This window comes from Scardinius erythrophthalmus, assembly GCF_964197995.2.
Source record: "Scardinius erythrophthalmus genome assembly, chromosome: 15".
Lineage (NCBI taxonomy): Eukaryota > Metazoa > Chordata > Actinopteri > Cypriniformes > Leuciscidae > Scardinius > Scardinius erythrophthalmus.
Window position 1 is genome coordinate 23,720,927 of NC_138235.1, and position 14,250 is coordinate 23,735,176.

At 38.9% G+C, this 14,250-nt stretch overlaps 1 protein-coding gene across 1 annotated transcript in view; it reads left to right on the forward strand.

The window, feature by feature from the left end:
* Positions 1 to 671: 671 nt before the first annotated feature.
* Positions 672 to 14,250, forward strand: part of kcnab2b (potassium voltage-gated channel subfamily A regulatory beta subunit 2b) — a gene marked incomplete at its 5' end in the record, with an annotated part of 83,342 nt that continues 69,763 nt past the window's right edge. Inside the window, one exon of the mRNA XM_081385859.1 lies at positions 672 to 885. The remainder of the gene's footprint in view (positions 886 to 14,250) is intronic.

Here is a 14,250-nt window from a genome sequence, read left to right on the forward strand (position 1 = left end):
GAATCACGTTGTACTCTGCTTGTACTGTAGGCCTGCGTTATGTGTGCACGTCATGAATGCGAGCAGCGAGCACCCACAACATTCACCAGCAATAAGCTTCTGGCTGACTTCAGTAGCCTAGACCTAAACTGTATTGCAGCATAAAAATATATTCATTCCAATGTGGATGTCCTCCAGAGAAAAAGCTTTGTAATTTAGAATTAAAATAGTTTCAAGGCAATTAAGCGTTTTAGCATGACAGCCCAGCTAACAGGGAAAGTTTTCGGAAACTTGGCTACTGTTGTGGCGGCTGTCTCAAAGTTATGAGCAAACGTTCTTTCAGTAACGTTAATAGAACGTTCGTTCAAAGTTATCAGGTCTTATGTTCTCAAAACGGTAGCACAAAAGCATACATCATTCGTGGAAAGTTTTAGTTTCACGGTCGCTTAACGTTTTTTTTTTTTTTTTAAATTTATGTTAGGCTACTTGTTTCAGAAAGTTCAGAAAAAATTCAAAAGTAATATTCCCATAATGTTTGCAAAATTATAAAATACTTTTTTCTATTATCTCTCATCATGCTGCTGTGAGCCTCTGAAATATTTTATACCTTATCTTGAATGAGTAAAATAATTAAACATTTTAATCTGTCATGGAAAATCTTAAGCAACGTCACGTGAAAGAATTTTCCAGTCACTGAAGGGCAGGCTACACTGGCCACCGCGGTGACGTAATGCGATTCTCACTCATGGCGTCATTAACACCGGTTTGCTTCCTACAACTGCACTAATGCCCAATGACAGCTGCTCGCGTGCAACTGTGGCGCGTGTTTTTGCTTTAGAGGTGTTCAATGTCTCTGTTGTTTCCCCTACAACATCTCGTAGCGAAAACGCATGTCTCAGCATTGAGGTAAGGCAGCACGCAAGCACAAGAGCTCAAATGTGTTTTTAGAACTCTCATCGCGAGCACATAGCCTATTTGCAGACATCAGTCACTGTTAAAACATACGTAAAATGTATTTAGTATTAAATATTTATATAAATAGTTACACATGTGGTGAATTCCTCTCTGTGCAGTTACAGATACTTATGAAAATTTGAACCATGATGTTACAAGGTTTAACCCAATGACAAGATGGTTGCATTTGCTTAACTATGTTTTGTCCTGTGTTATGTTAAGCATTATAGCAGAACATTATCCTTTTTACCTTTTGACTTTTGTATTGGTTTCCAAGGTTGTCATTGCATTTCATGGCTTAAAGGCAGGGTAGGTAATTTGATCCAGAAACATTTTTTGTTATAATGGTTGAAAGTCTATTCACATCCTGATAGCAATCACTATGTTAGGTGGGGTAAGCTGTATTTGAAACACGCTGTTTGGAAGTTAGTCAGACAGTCACACGAACAAACAACATCAAACGTGTGTTGCCAATGAGTAGCCTACTACAAGAGGGAGATTTGAAGAAAGACTGAAGAAATAGAAATGAGACACAATACAAAAGAGAAAAGCTCAGAAGAAATCACTGGAAAATGAAGGGTTATGATCAGGAAAGAGCTTTAGGAGGACCTTAGTAAAAGCTTTCCATCGCTGGAGAGAGCTAAGCTGAATGCCTGAAAACAGACTCCACACGTGAGTAAAGGTGCGTTCCATTCGACTGTAAGTGGACTGCGAAGTGTATTTCGCCATCTTAAAGGAACACTCCACCGTTTTTTCATATTAAACTATGTTATTCCCTTAACTAAGACGAGTTGATACATACCTCTCTCGTCTCAGTGCGTGCACTCAATCGCTCTGGCGCGCGGCTACACTTTGATAGCACTTAGCTTAGCCCAGTTCTTTCATTAGGATCCAAACAGAGATGAAGCTAGAAGCGACGAAACACCTCCACGTTTTCCCTATTTAAATACAGTTACACGAGTAGTTACACGACCAAGTATGGTGACACAAAATAAAACGTGACGCTTTTCTAAGCGGGTAAAAAGGATAATGTATGGCGGAATAGCACTTGGGAGCACTTCGACTCGGCGCAGTAATATCATCACTCCTGAAAAATCCTCTCCCCCTCTCCCTCTCACTTCTGTTATTAGAACCAACGTGACTTTTTACTTTTAGTGCAAAATGAATGGGAGTCTATGGGACTAGACGGCTAAATTTGTCTCTTTCACCCGATTACCGTTGAGAAATCTCAGATTTGATTGTAGGTTTTGCAAGTTCAACATGGGTTATAGGTCGAAAGTTGAATGAACGAGTACTTATGTCCTTTCGATTTCTTACAGGTTGAGTTGTTGTTGCCCATAACACGATAGCATTCTGCTAATGAACGCTGATTGGTCAGCTTCGCGTCGGGGTCCGTTCAGCCTGTCGGGTTGTTATTCGCTATAACAACCGCCTCGCTATACATTATCCCTTACATAGCCTATTGTATGAATATCTACACAAATTAAAAGTGTTGAGAAGATAACGCACAACCTCCACAATTATTAAGACCATATTAAGAGCAAATTTATATATAGATAACCAAATCAAAAATTATTAAATGACTGTTACAGTACAGCTTATGTTTAGTCATGAAGTAGCCTAGTCTAATAAACTAATACGATGTTTTGATTTTTATTTATTAGATAGGCTACGTGTTTTGTATATATAGGCCTATTATATGTTTTTAAATTTGAAAATAAAGTAAATTACAATATTTAAGTTATATAATCTGCGTGACCCCGTTGTTGCCTTTCTTTGATGACGTTGCAGGGCATTCCAAATGAGCGATTATTGTCAGTGAAGTACACTTCAACTGATGTACCATGTTCATGGAGTAGGGAGCAGTGAACACTGCGTAGGGACCCTGTCGAATGGAACGCACCTTAACACTGGGATTGAGTGTCATTGTTTGTCTGGAGCTGCTGTGCTTTTGGCAACAAACAACAAACTCTAGTTTGTAATTACTACTGTGTACTGTATGTTCATTTTTTGTGCTTACTTGTAGTGCTGTGCGGTATGACCAAATATTTATATCACAGTATTTTTCAAAATTGTACCGGTTTCACGGTATATGACAGTAATTTTATTTATTTTTTCAAGCATGACTGGGTGTTTATCACATTTTATACTGATTGAGAGAGGAAATACTGCAGTAGATTGACTTAGAATGCCATATTTTGCTTTAATGAGTGAATATTGTAGAAAAATTTCCACACTAGAATTAATATAGGTTTGCAAGGCCCCACGAAATGATGCTGTTTACAAAGAGGTGCCAGCAGGAGGCGCTTTAGGAGCAGCAGAAATGGCGGTTTCCGCGATAATGGCTGTACACAAAGCAGCGCAGCGCTCATAAACGCTGCTTTAGGAAAGATAAAGAATGATTAAATGAAAATAACATAGAAACTTTTCTAAAGACAGTCAGTTCCCTTCAAAGATACATTCATATAAAATCACCCACGCCACGTTTTGACTTTGAAACGTGCAGTGCTCATGTTTATTCAACGATGTCAAAGCCTTTTGGAAAATCTGTTTATGGCAGGCAGTGTTGATATTGTGCACCAATGTATGGGAAACACTGTAATATGATTTGACAGCTATCAATTATAGTTTAACCTATCCATCTTCACCGTCATGCTTAGTAACACGTACAGCTGTTCCCTCACCACAGTAAAAAGGGACCCCTCTCAAACAGTGTCGCGCCGCGTTCCGAACGTTGTTTGAGCAACATACACCGGTATTGCGGTATATTAAAAATTCATATCATAACAAAAATAAACACCGGTGTTCGGTATGAACCGGTATACCGCCCAGCACTACTTCCTTGTTATTCGTTCATCATCTGTGCTTTATTTTTCGTGAAGCATTATTTTGTTGCACTTCTGCTATGATAAACAGACATCCACTCTTGAATTGCGTGCATAACGGAGGCCAGCTAGTGAGAGTCGCGCTGACGACTGCTGGAGAATGTGGTGTTAGTGTCATTGTTAGTGTACTCGCCTCGCATGCCGGGCGATCGGGGTAAAGTACACCTGGCTGCAGCCTGCATATCGGGCGGGGCTGCACTTGTCGCCCCACCCCACACTTACTCTGATTGGCTCATTCGTCTTCAATAGGCATGCATGATAGAAAATGTGTTTGTGGTTGGTTTAGGTCAGAGTAGTGCATGGATTGAATGTCACGTGGTGTCTAATGTGACACAAAATAAGATTAATCTTAAATAGGTTGAGCTCAGTCTCTAGAGCACACTTAATCTGAGACCACTTCAGTTGTTTTTTGTTAACTTAACTCGCTATCCGTAGTGCGTATCATTAAATCACTGAGTTGTACTGCAAGTTTAATCTTCTAGATCAGTCGAATTCACACATGAATGTTATTTATTGTGAACCAGTTGATTTAAAGGGACACTCCACCCATTTGCACTAAGCTTTGCATTGTTAGAAACCCAGTCATACTATTGAATGGTCGTGCAACACTCTCTCATTTTCCCCTGAGACGGGAGAAATCCGTTATTTACCTCTTACACTTCCTCCCACAATGACGCAAAAATCGTCATTTTGCGTCATTGTCGGAGGAAGTGTAAGGGGGGGGATTTCTGTTGAGACTAAAAACTACTCTCTGAAACTGAAAGCAATATCCTCCATCTTGTTTGAAGCTAAGCTAACAGACGCTGTGGAGACAGATGTACAGTTATGACAATAGCGGAGGAGAGTACTCAATATGATATAGAAGAAGATGATTTCGGAAGTCTGATGCTTGAATCAGGTGTAGAGGTGGGCGATATATCGTTTAGACGATAATATCCAAATTGTTGTCTGGACGATATGCAAAATTGGGATATCGAATATTTCATAATTTGTACAATCCGACCCCCCAAACATGAAACGAGCTGAAAGAAGTTAAAGAGAAAACAAATAACGCACACAATAACCTTCTAAACAATTATATGTTGCGATTTTAAATAATGTACAGTAGGGCAGTACTATTTGCGGAAGCACCCTCCGAGTGGCCCAGCCCATGGTCCCGTCCCGTGTCGTCAAAAACTCATACGTAAATTCGAAATAGTGCGCGCAGAAGCACATGCGCAAAACCGTTTTTAAAATGATATATGATTTATTTTTATTTTATCATATGTCATTTTACAAAAATACATTTTACAAACCGTTTGCGCATATGCTCCTGCACGCACTTTTTCAGTCAGAACACAGCAATCAGAGGAGGACGCGCTGAAAACTGTAATGCTGTTCTCTTCCTTCATAACTCGTACTGAGAAGGTTTGAGTTGCAGAGGAATTTGTGACTGTTTCACCTGTTCAACCACATCAAAGTTTCGTAATTAGTAAGTCCGTGCTTTTTCTCTTCTTTTTTTCTTATGTGCTGAAGGGCCGCTGTGCCTTGGTGAAACGTTACGTGAAGAGCTCTTTTCCAAAACGCCATAAACCTAAAAAGCTGCCTCAAAGATCCACCAAAAGTAATGATTATGAATATGTAAAATATTGCAATAAGACATTTTAATTGTTTATTAATTTCTGTGTCGGCTGCAAAGATGAAGTTGACGATAGGCTATAATGACTCGCGATCTTCGCAGTAGGCTGTGAACGCAACGGAGAAATGCACATTTATTAGGCTACATAGTTTTGTTTTGTTTTGGATGGTTTTGTTTAGAACCAGTTTTCTGTAAATATATTTCACATTTTTTAGGCCTGTGAGGCGAGTAGGCTACGGTTCGGTTCATGATGATATCATCTCCAGTTCAAGCACGGCGCCTTATGTTGTGATAGCTAGCCTATATTTATATTTAATTTTAATGTATTAATCCAGGAAATTGGTTAATGAAAAAATTATTAAAATTAAGATACAATTAATACAAAACGAAATTCGTCTTAAAGAAAGGCTTTGTGCTTTTTGTTTTGGTTTTTGTTTGGTTGTTTTGGCTTTTGTTCTGGCTTTTTTTGAGGTCTCGGTGAAAGTTTGAAAGTCTTTAGTCTTTTTGCCGCTTTCAGAGCACTCGCGTCCATAATGGAGAACTGACATGTAATATTGTTTTTTCCTCATAAATGCAAACACGAAAAATAAAAGACAAAAGAATTTTTTTAAAAGACAAACCATCAATTTTTATTTGGGGGGGGGATGGATGGATTTATAGCGTTTTGGGGAAAAAATTGATGGATTTATAGCGTTTTGAAAATATTTTTTTTTACTTTGAATTTATCATCAACAATATTGTTGTTTGATTTAATAATCACTGTTGCAAAAGGTGCCTAGTTCCGTTTTTTTTTTTTTTTTTGTAAGTGGAAAAAGATAGGGGCTTCCTCAGATTCTGTTTAGTTAGCTCCTTTATTGTTTCTTCTATAGCCTACATAGGTCAAATGCAGCAAGTCAAAAGACCAATTGGACCTTCTTTGCCAGTTTGCACACATTTCTTTGAAGGATGGCAAAAATATCGTCTGAATATCGATATCGAGATATTGGAAAAAAATATCGAGATATCCATTTTTGTCAATATCTCCCACCCCTAATCAGGTGTATGTGGCTACCTTTACAAGCCGCATTATAGCGAAGAGCAGCCGAGGCAGAAGACCTGCCTGCCGCGGACGAGGAGTCCGGACTGGCTCGAGTTAGGGCGGACTGGTGGCGCCGGTGATCTCACTATGCAACTCATAGACTGTAAGATGCAACTACGAACACAGAGATAGAGTCCGTCAGCGGCAAAGAATTTCAACGATGACAATTTCTCCTGGACGAAATCTCTGAATCAGACGAGGACACGGACGTTTGTGTTGTGAACTATCCTAGTTTCGCACCGCATATGTTCTGACTGAACATCCCGGTACCATGCAATAATTCACCTTTTCGAAAGAAATACAAACGAGGAGTAATGCACTAATGAGTTCGCCAACTAACTGGGTCAAAATCACCATAAAGTGCCTTTGAGACTTCACAATTTCCAAAAAAAAAATCTGAGATTTTCCATTTAACTTCATATGTGTTGTATTAAGGAGACATTAGGCTGTTAGAAATGCATATTGGTCAAGCTCCAGCACTTTTTAGAAATTAACTGCAAGCTGACAATATACGAGCAAACCATAAAATATGTCCACCCTGTCATGGACAAATTCATAGTAGAATAAATAAATTTTCATTGCATAGTGATTATAAAATGTAGATCTGTGGAAAGATAATGTGTCCCTTTCCCAACAAAACATTTTAGTTAATATTAAAAGTATTTTGATAATAATGAAGTTACTGCTTAAATATGAATTGCCCAATAAAATATGCGATAGTTGCACATTCTATTCTAAATAAAATCTAACAACAAAGATATTTAGTCAAACTTTAAAGCAATACTAACCTGCCCTCATTTGTTTATTAAGAAATCACACACAAGGTTTTGTTAACTTGTTAAAATAATTAGATTATTTTCATCATAAAAGTTGAAAATGACAGGGTGGACAACAAAGTGACAGGGTGGAACTTGGCATGACAGGGTGGACAAATGCTTTAATGAGTGAAATAGAACGGGGGAACATTAGAAAAACAACAGGAACTTCAAGAAACCCTTAACCAATATAGAAGAAGAAGGGGCCTGGCTCAGGCTGATTTTCAGGAGTTGCAAATGTCCACCCTGTCATGAACCATGTCCACCCTGTCATGGAACAGGGTGGACATTTTTTGGCTAAAGTTAGTATTTAATGAGCACATGGTGTACAGCAGTTAGAAAAGTGATTCACTGTTGAAGCTGACTGTGCACTGTTTAAAATGTATATTTAGAATTTCTGAAAAGTTTTTTTATTAACTAATATTTCACAATGACAGGGTGGACATGTTAAGCTTGACAACACGCAACTACAAACACAATATGATGAAAATTAGGAAATATAAGTGTAGATACTTATTGTGCGTGTTGCAGATGTTTTAACATCCACTGAAGGAAGACCAAATGGGGGAGGGGATGTCACTGAGTACATCAGTTGGTTTCTTAAATGGGCGTTTACCCCATAATGACAGGGTGGACAGCAATTTCAGGGACACATGCAAACTGCTTAATATTATTATGAACATAAAATATAAATAATCAAAATGACTTGTTTTATTAAATAGCTTGCTGAGGACAATAAGTACATTAAACAAGTATTTTAATTTTATGTAATTTAACCACTTTTTACACTCACTGAATTTAGCTGAGCAGCGTGTGGGACATGCCAAAATCGCACACATCCAATCAAAGAAAATGGTATAAAATCAGAAAAACACATTTCAAGAGACGTATCATTGTTCTTGAATGTGTGTAAGTGTTTGGCCATTTATAATACAACCTCAGAATTTCATTATTTTGCATTATGTTCATGATGACTGAGCGATTCTGATGAGGACACCAAAGGCACTTTATAGTGATATTGACCCGCCTAGACATTTTGTGTGAAATGAATTTCAAGCTCTGGTGGTAGCTAGCCTTGTAGACGGAAGAGTGATTTCTCTTATAGGCAGATATGCTCTGTTCTGGATTAGTGGGAGTGGCTTGCGGAGCTGTGCAATGTGGTGCATTGTGGGAGTTGTTGTCTTTCATACAAATGCGTCCTGAAGTTATTTTTTGTCTTTCCTCGGTCACGAAGGCACCAAATTCAAAATTTATTTCACATTTCGACTACATATATGACCCACTTTCAATAAAAAACAATGTTCCTATGGGTGGAATGCCCCTTTAAAGGAATCGGTTCAAAAGATTCGTTCACGAAACTGGTCTCGGAGATCTCGATTTAATACTTTAGAAAGTGAATCCCAATATTTAACCGTGGGGGCTGTGAGATTTTTGGATACAATTTGAGCTAAAATGAGTCGAAATGTTATGTTTTCGAATCTAATTTTGTCTGCGCCTGAAATGGAAACGGAAGTAAAACATCGCTTGACATATAATATAAGTGTCTAAAATGCATGAGTACAGTTCAGTTGGATGATAAATAAAATTACTTAATGCTGTTCAGCTGAATTTACGAAACTGTTTGCTGAAATAACCACAACATTAACAACAGCACTGAAGTAAATCCGTGCTGTTTATTGTCAGTCAGATGCGAGTGAATGTTGCGTTCATTATTATAACAACAGACTCCAGACGAGTTCTTTCTGGATCATGGCTGGTACAGTTAAAATTTCTTGACTTTGTCACTTTAAAATAACTGAAATAAAGTGTAGCAAAAGTCTGATATTATGCTTTGCAATGTTGTGAAGAAAATGAAAGCTTCATACACACACATAAATGGATAACACGGCAGACACATTAGCCTATTGCAGTGTCATTTAGTTATCATACAACTGCATGACCAATAACACCTTCTGTTACTTACTTACAGTGAGGAAAATAAGTATTTGAACACCCTGCTATTTTGCAAGTTCTCCCACTTAGAAATCATGGAGGGGTCTGAAATTGTCATCGTAGGTGCATGTCCACTGTGAGAGACATAATCTAAAAAAAAAAATCGAGAAATCACAATGTATGATTTTTTAACTGTTTATTTGTATGGTACAGCTGCAAATAAGTATTTGAACACCTGAGAAAATCAATGTTATTATTTGGTACAGTAGCCTTTGTTTGCAATTACAGAGGTCAAACGTTTCCTGTAGTTTTTCACCAGGTTTGCACACACTGCAGGAGGGATTTTGGCCCACTCCTCCACACAGATCTCTAGATCAGTCAGATTTCTGGGCTGTCGCTGAGAGGTTGTTCCCCAAAATCTCACAATACATGGCCCCGGTCATCCTCTCCTTAATACAGTGCAGTCGCCCTGTCCCATGTGCAGAAAAACACCCCCAAAGCATGATGGTACCACCCCCATGCTTCACAGTAGGGATGGTGTTCTTGGGATGGTACTCATCATTCTTCTTCCTCCAAACACGTTTAGTGGAATTATGACCAAAAAGTTCTATTTTGGTTTCATCTGACCACATGACTTTCTCCCATTACTCCTCTGGTTTATCCAAATGGTCATTGGCGAACTTAAGACGGGCCTTGACATGTGCTGGTTTAAGCTGGGGAACCTTCCGTGCCATGCATGATTTCAAACCATGACGTCTTAGTGTATTACCAACAGTAACCTTGGAAACGGTGGTCCCAGCTCTTTTCAGGTCATTGACCAGCTCCTCCCGTGTAGTTCTGGGCTGATTTCTCACCTTTCTTAGGATCATTGAGACCCCATGAGGTGAGATCTTGCATGGAGCCCCAGTCCGAGGGAGACTGACAGTCATGTTTAGCTTCTTCCATTTTCTAATGATTGCTCCAACAGTGGACCTTTTTTCACCAAGCTGCTTGGCAATTTCCCCGTAGCCCTTTCCAGCCTTGTGGAGGTGTACAATTTTTTCTCTAGTGTCTTTGGACAGTTCTTTGGTCTTGGCCATGTTAGTAGTTGGATTCTTACTGATTGAATGGGGTGGACAGGTGTCTTTATGCAGCTAACGACCTCAAACAGGTGCATCTAATTTAGGATAATAAATGGAGTGGAGGTGGACATTTTAAAGGCAGACTAACAGGTCTTTGAGGGTCAGAATTCTAGCTGATAGACAGGTGTTCAAATACTTATTTGCAGCTGTATCATACAAATAAATAGTTAAAAAAATCATATATTGTGATTTCTGGATTTTTTTTTTTAGATTATGTCTCTCACAGTGGACATGCACCTACGATGACAATTTCAGACCCCTCCATGATTTCCAAGTGGGAGAACTTGCAAAATAGCAGGGTGTTCAAATACTTATTTTCCTCACTGTAGGTATGTCTTGTCGCCATTCATTGTTTACATGCACAACTTTTGTTTCAATCTAGCTGAATTCATTCCGATTGGTGAATCTGAATGTAGTGTTTACATGAACGCTAAATAAGTGATCGGCTGATGTGCGTTTTACCATTGCTAAGAAAATTCCCGCTCCTCCGTGAGAGATGCGAGACCGGCGCGTCTCAGTAATGACGTCACCGGCCTCGCGCCGTTCTCCCGCGGCCGTCAGCCTCGTCCTGCTCGCCACAGTAAACATGATGAATGGCGACTGTAGAACGCAAAAGCTAAATCCCGGACATTTTGGGCGATCTCGAAATCCCTGGCAAACTCATCACGGAGTCTCAATAGTAGCCTAATCTTGTTGTTTGTTTTCAACTGCGCTCTTTTACCGGTAGGCGTGGCTTGGGAGTGGCCTCCTAGGGCAGCAAAGCAAGTGCATTCTGGGAGTTGTTGTCTTTCATCCACATAAGCCAAAAATACATTTTCTGGCTTTTCTCAGTCTAGAAAGCTCCAAATTCAAAAATTTCTTCACATTTCTTCTACTTAAATGACCTATTTTAAAAACACATTCATCTTTCCAGAGGTGAAGTATCCCTTTAAATGTCCATCTACAGGGTGGGCCATTTATATGGATACACCGTAATAACATGGGAATGGTTGGTGATATTAAAGTCCTGTTTGTGGCACATTAGTATATGTCATGGTCACCACCCATCTTGAGGAGTTTGCCCCCTCACATATACTAATGTGCCACAAACAGGAATTTAATTTCACCAACCATTCCCATGTTATTACGGTGTATCCATTGTTTTACGGTGTGTACTTTAATCTTAACACCTTTTACCTATTTATTTATTATTCCAGAGACAATTTATATGAGACATGCCACTTCCTCAATCCTCAATACAACTATATAAGGAAAACCCGTAACGGCAAAGATGGCGGTTGTATGCACATGTCCCGCCCCTCCCGCTGGAAAGCCAATCATCTGCTTTTAACAGTCAGCAGCTGACCACTAAGGAGCGAATGTACAGTGACGTGACATAACTGCCATATTCAACCTGTGCTTTCGCGCTGTGGTTGGCGCTGAGCCAAAGACGGACGCGCTCAGCGCTTGTCATCTCTATCACAACTGTTCAGTGTTTTAACCACATAATGTTTATTTTAGGTTTCAGACATTTAAATACATATAATTGTTTAAGTGCTTGGCACAACACCGGCATTCTGGATAGAGACGTAAATGAAGTTTGATGTCCTGAACGTGAACCCTTGCGCATGCGTAGTAAAGGTATAACCTGTGGGGAAAAAAGGCATTTTAAACCTTATTTTGGGGCAAAGTCATCAAACTTTTTCAGCGATTTTTATCATATTTTACTGCTGTTTCTATACATGCAGTTTTTATGTCCCAGTGACCAGTGAAAGTAAAGTTCTGACTCTCTGCCCATTCATTTAGATAGGAGCCTGGTCTTGTTAGTCCGAAATAGCTGCCCGGAGGCGTTGCCAAGATGGCGGCCGAGTGGCACGACTTGCCTAAAAGGACTTTGATTATTCTCAGGTAAGGTAAAGAAAGTCAAATCTGACCTAAACCGTAAGCATTCAAAGAGTACTTACAATTTGGTCAGAAGACTCCCCTGTGGTATGTTCGCATTAAAAGTCTTCCAGCATCATAAATCTAAGTCTCGGTAGGCAGATTTTGTAATCAATTAAATTTATTTTAATTGGTTACTTTTCTTTTATAATAAACAAAAATATAAAGGCAAATACAACTTCATCGTCACAATAATCACGTCTTGAATCAAAGGTGTAGTAAGCTCTGGGCTTCTTCTCTTCTGCTTGGGGTTTCTTGTCCTCAGCTCTGGGCTTCTAGGCGTCGGGGGCACTGACGTATCAGTATCCCGAAGGGCAAATCAGTTCTTCAGTCTTTTATACTTCTGTTGTTTACAACAGGCGTTGGGTTGTCACTCCTTCAAACTCCTCCAAAGTTTCCCAGATCCTTCTCCAGGCAGGTGCAAGCGGTCCACCTCTTCATGTCCTTGAACTACAGTAAACTCAACTAAGATGGCTGAGTTCATTTAAAGTTCTAGGAGTCTAGCGCACACACATAATCACACTTTTCTGCTCCTCTTACCATGGGTTGGCACAGTCACATATACATACAAAACCAATTACTGTACATCTATGCCAAAACAATATAAGCCATCTTTTACAAACAAAATAAATAATAACATTGAATGCAATGCATTCTATCCAATACATTGGCTAAATATGTGTAACAAAAAGGCATCTACAATAAACAAGGAGGCAGGTAATTGCATTTTCTTGATATTATACAACACCATATAAATGGCCCACCCTGTAGTTTGAACTTGCTGCGCTAGCAACTGCTTTCTTCGCGGAAGCTTTGCGTTTAAAGACCTAATAAAATATTTCAACTTAAGTCAGTATTTTGTGTCTAAGTATTAAAAAAAATAGTATGGAAAGTAGCCGTGTCATAAGCAGGACAATGTATATCCAGCCAGTTGTTATCTCAGAATAAACCCCTTCAGGGTGATACAAGAAGACCTGTTGGGGTTTATTCTGCTACAACAACCGGCTGGACGTACATTATCCCGAACTCATTTATATTTGTAAAATATAACTTTTCTCAGTTTTATTATTTTAAAGTTTTCTTCATGCTTTTAATAATCTTTATTTAATTAAAAATAAGTTTAAGTTAAATAAGTTTATTTAATTTGTCTATTTTTCAAAGTTAACAACTACAGTATAGGCTTCAGATTTCTATTTGACCTCTAAATGAAATTGTATCTCCATTGTCAGAGGACACTTGAAAACATATTGCCAGTTTTATTGCTCAGTGGTGTTGACCTTGGTAAAATGACACTTTTTCAAAACATGGTCTAAAGAAAGTATCTGTCCACTCAGCACCTTGTATCCATTTTACATGCCAAATCCAATTCATCGTTATGAACTTTGAATAAAACATTTTGGCAAATGCATTATTCATGGAAACATAATACATCTAAATTGAAGATGCTGTCATTTTCCATTGCCGTACTCGATGACATGTTATCCGATTTTAGTTCTCATGGAGTTGACAGGACATATAGGAATACATGAATATATGTTATAATATGAACATATGTACAGTATTTGACTTTAAATCTCCAAAGGTTTTCTCACAAGATTTTTTTGCATGACGTAAGTGGTGTGACATAAAAGACTTCAGCTGCTCTAAGCAAGTCTATCACCACTATATGTAAGACCCGAATTGACAGAGAGGATAGAAAACATTCCTGACTCTATACAGTACTTCAAGGACAGGCCCGTAGCAGAGCTTTGCCATCACCTCAGCATCTATCACCTCTATTTCCAGTGATGCTCTTTGAGCTTTGGGTGCGAGTTTCAGTTAAGTGTTGAATGTTTAGTTGGATGGAACAAACCCTGCGATGCAGCGTCACCTTATACAGCCCAGACAGAAACTAGAGCTTATCTATAGAAAGTGTTCCTTCACCTCTGTATCCCTGGCAGCAAAGTGA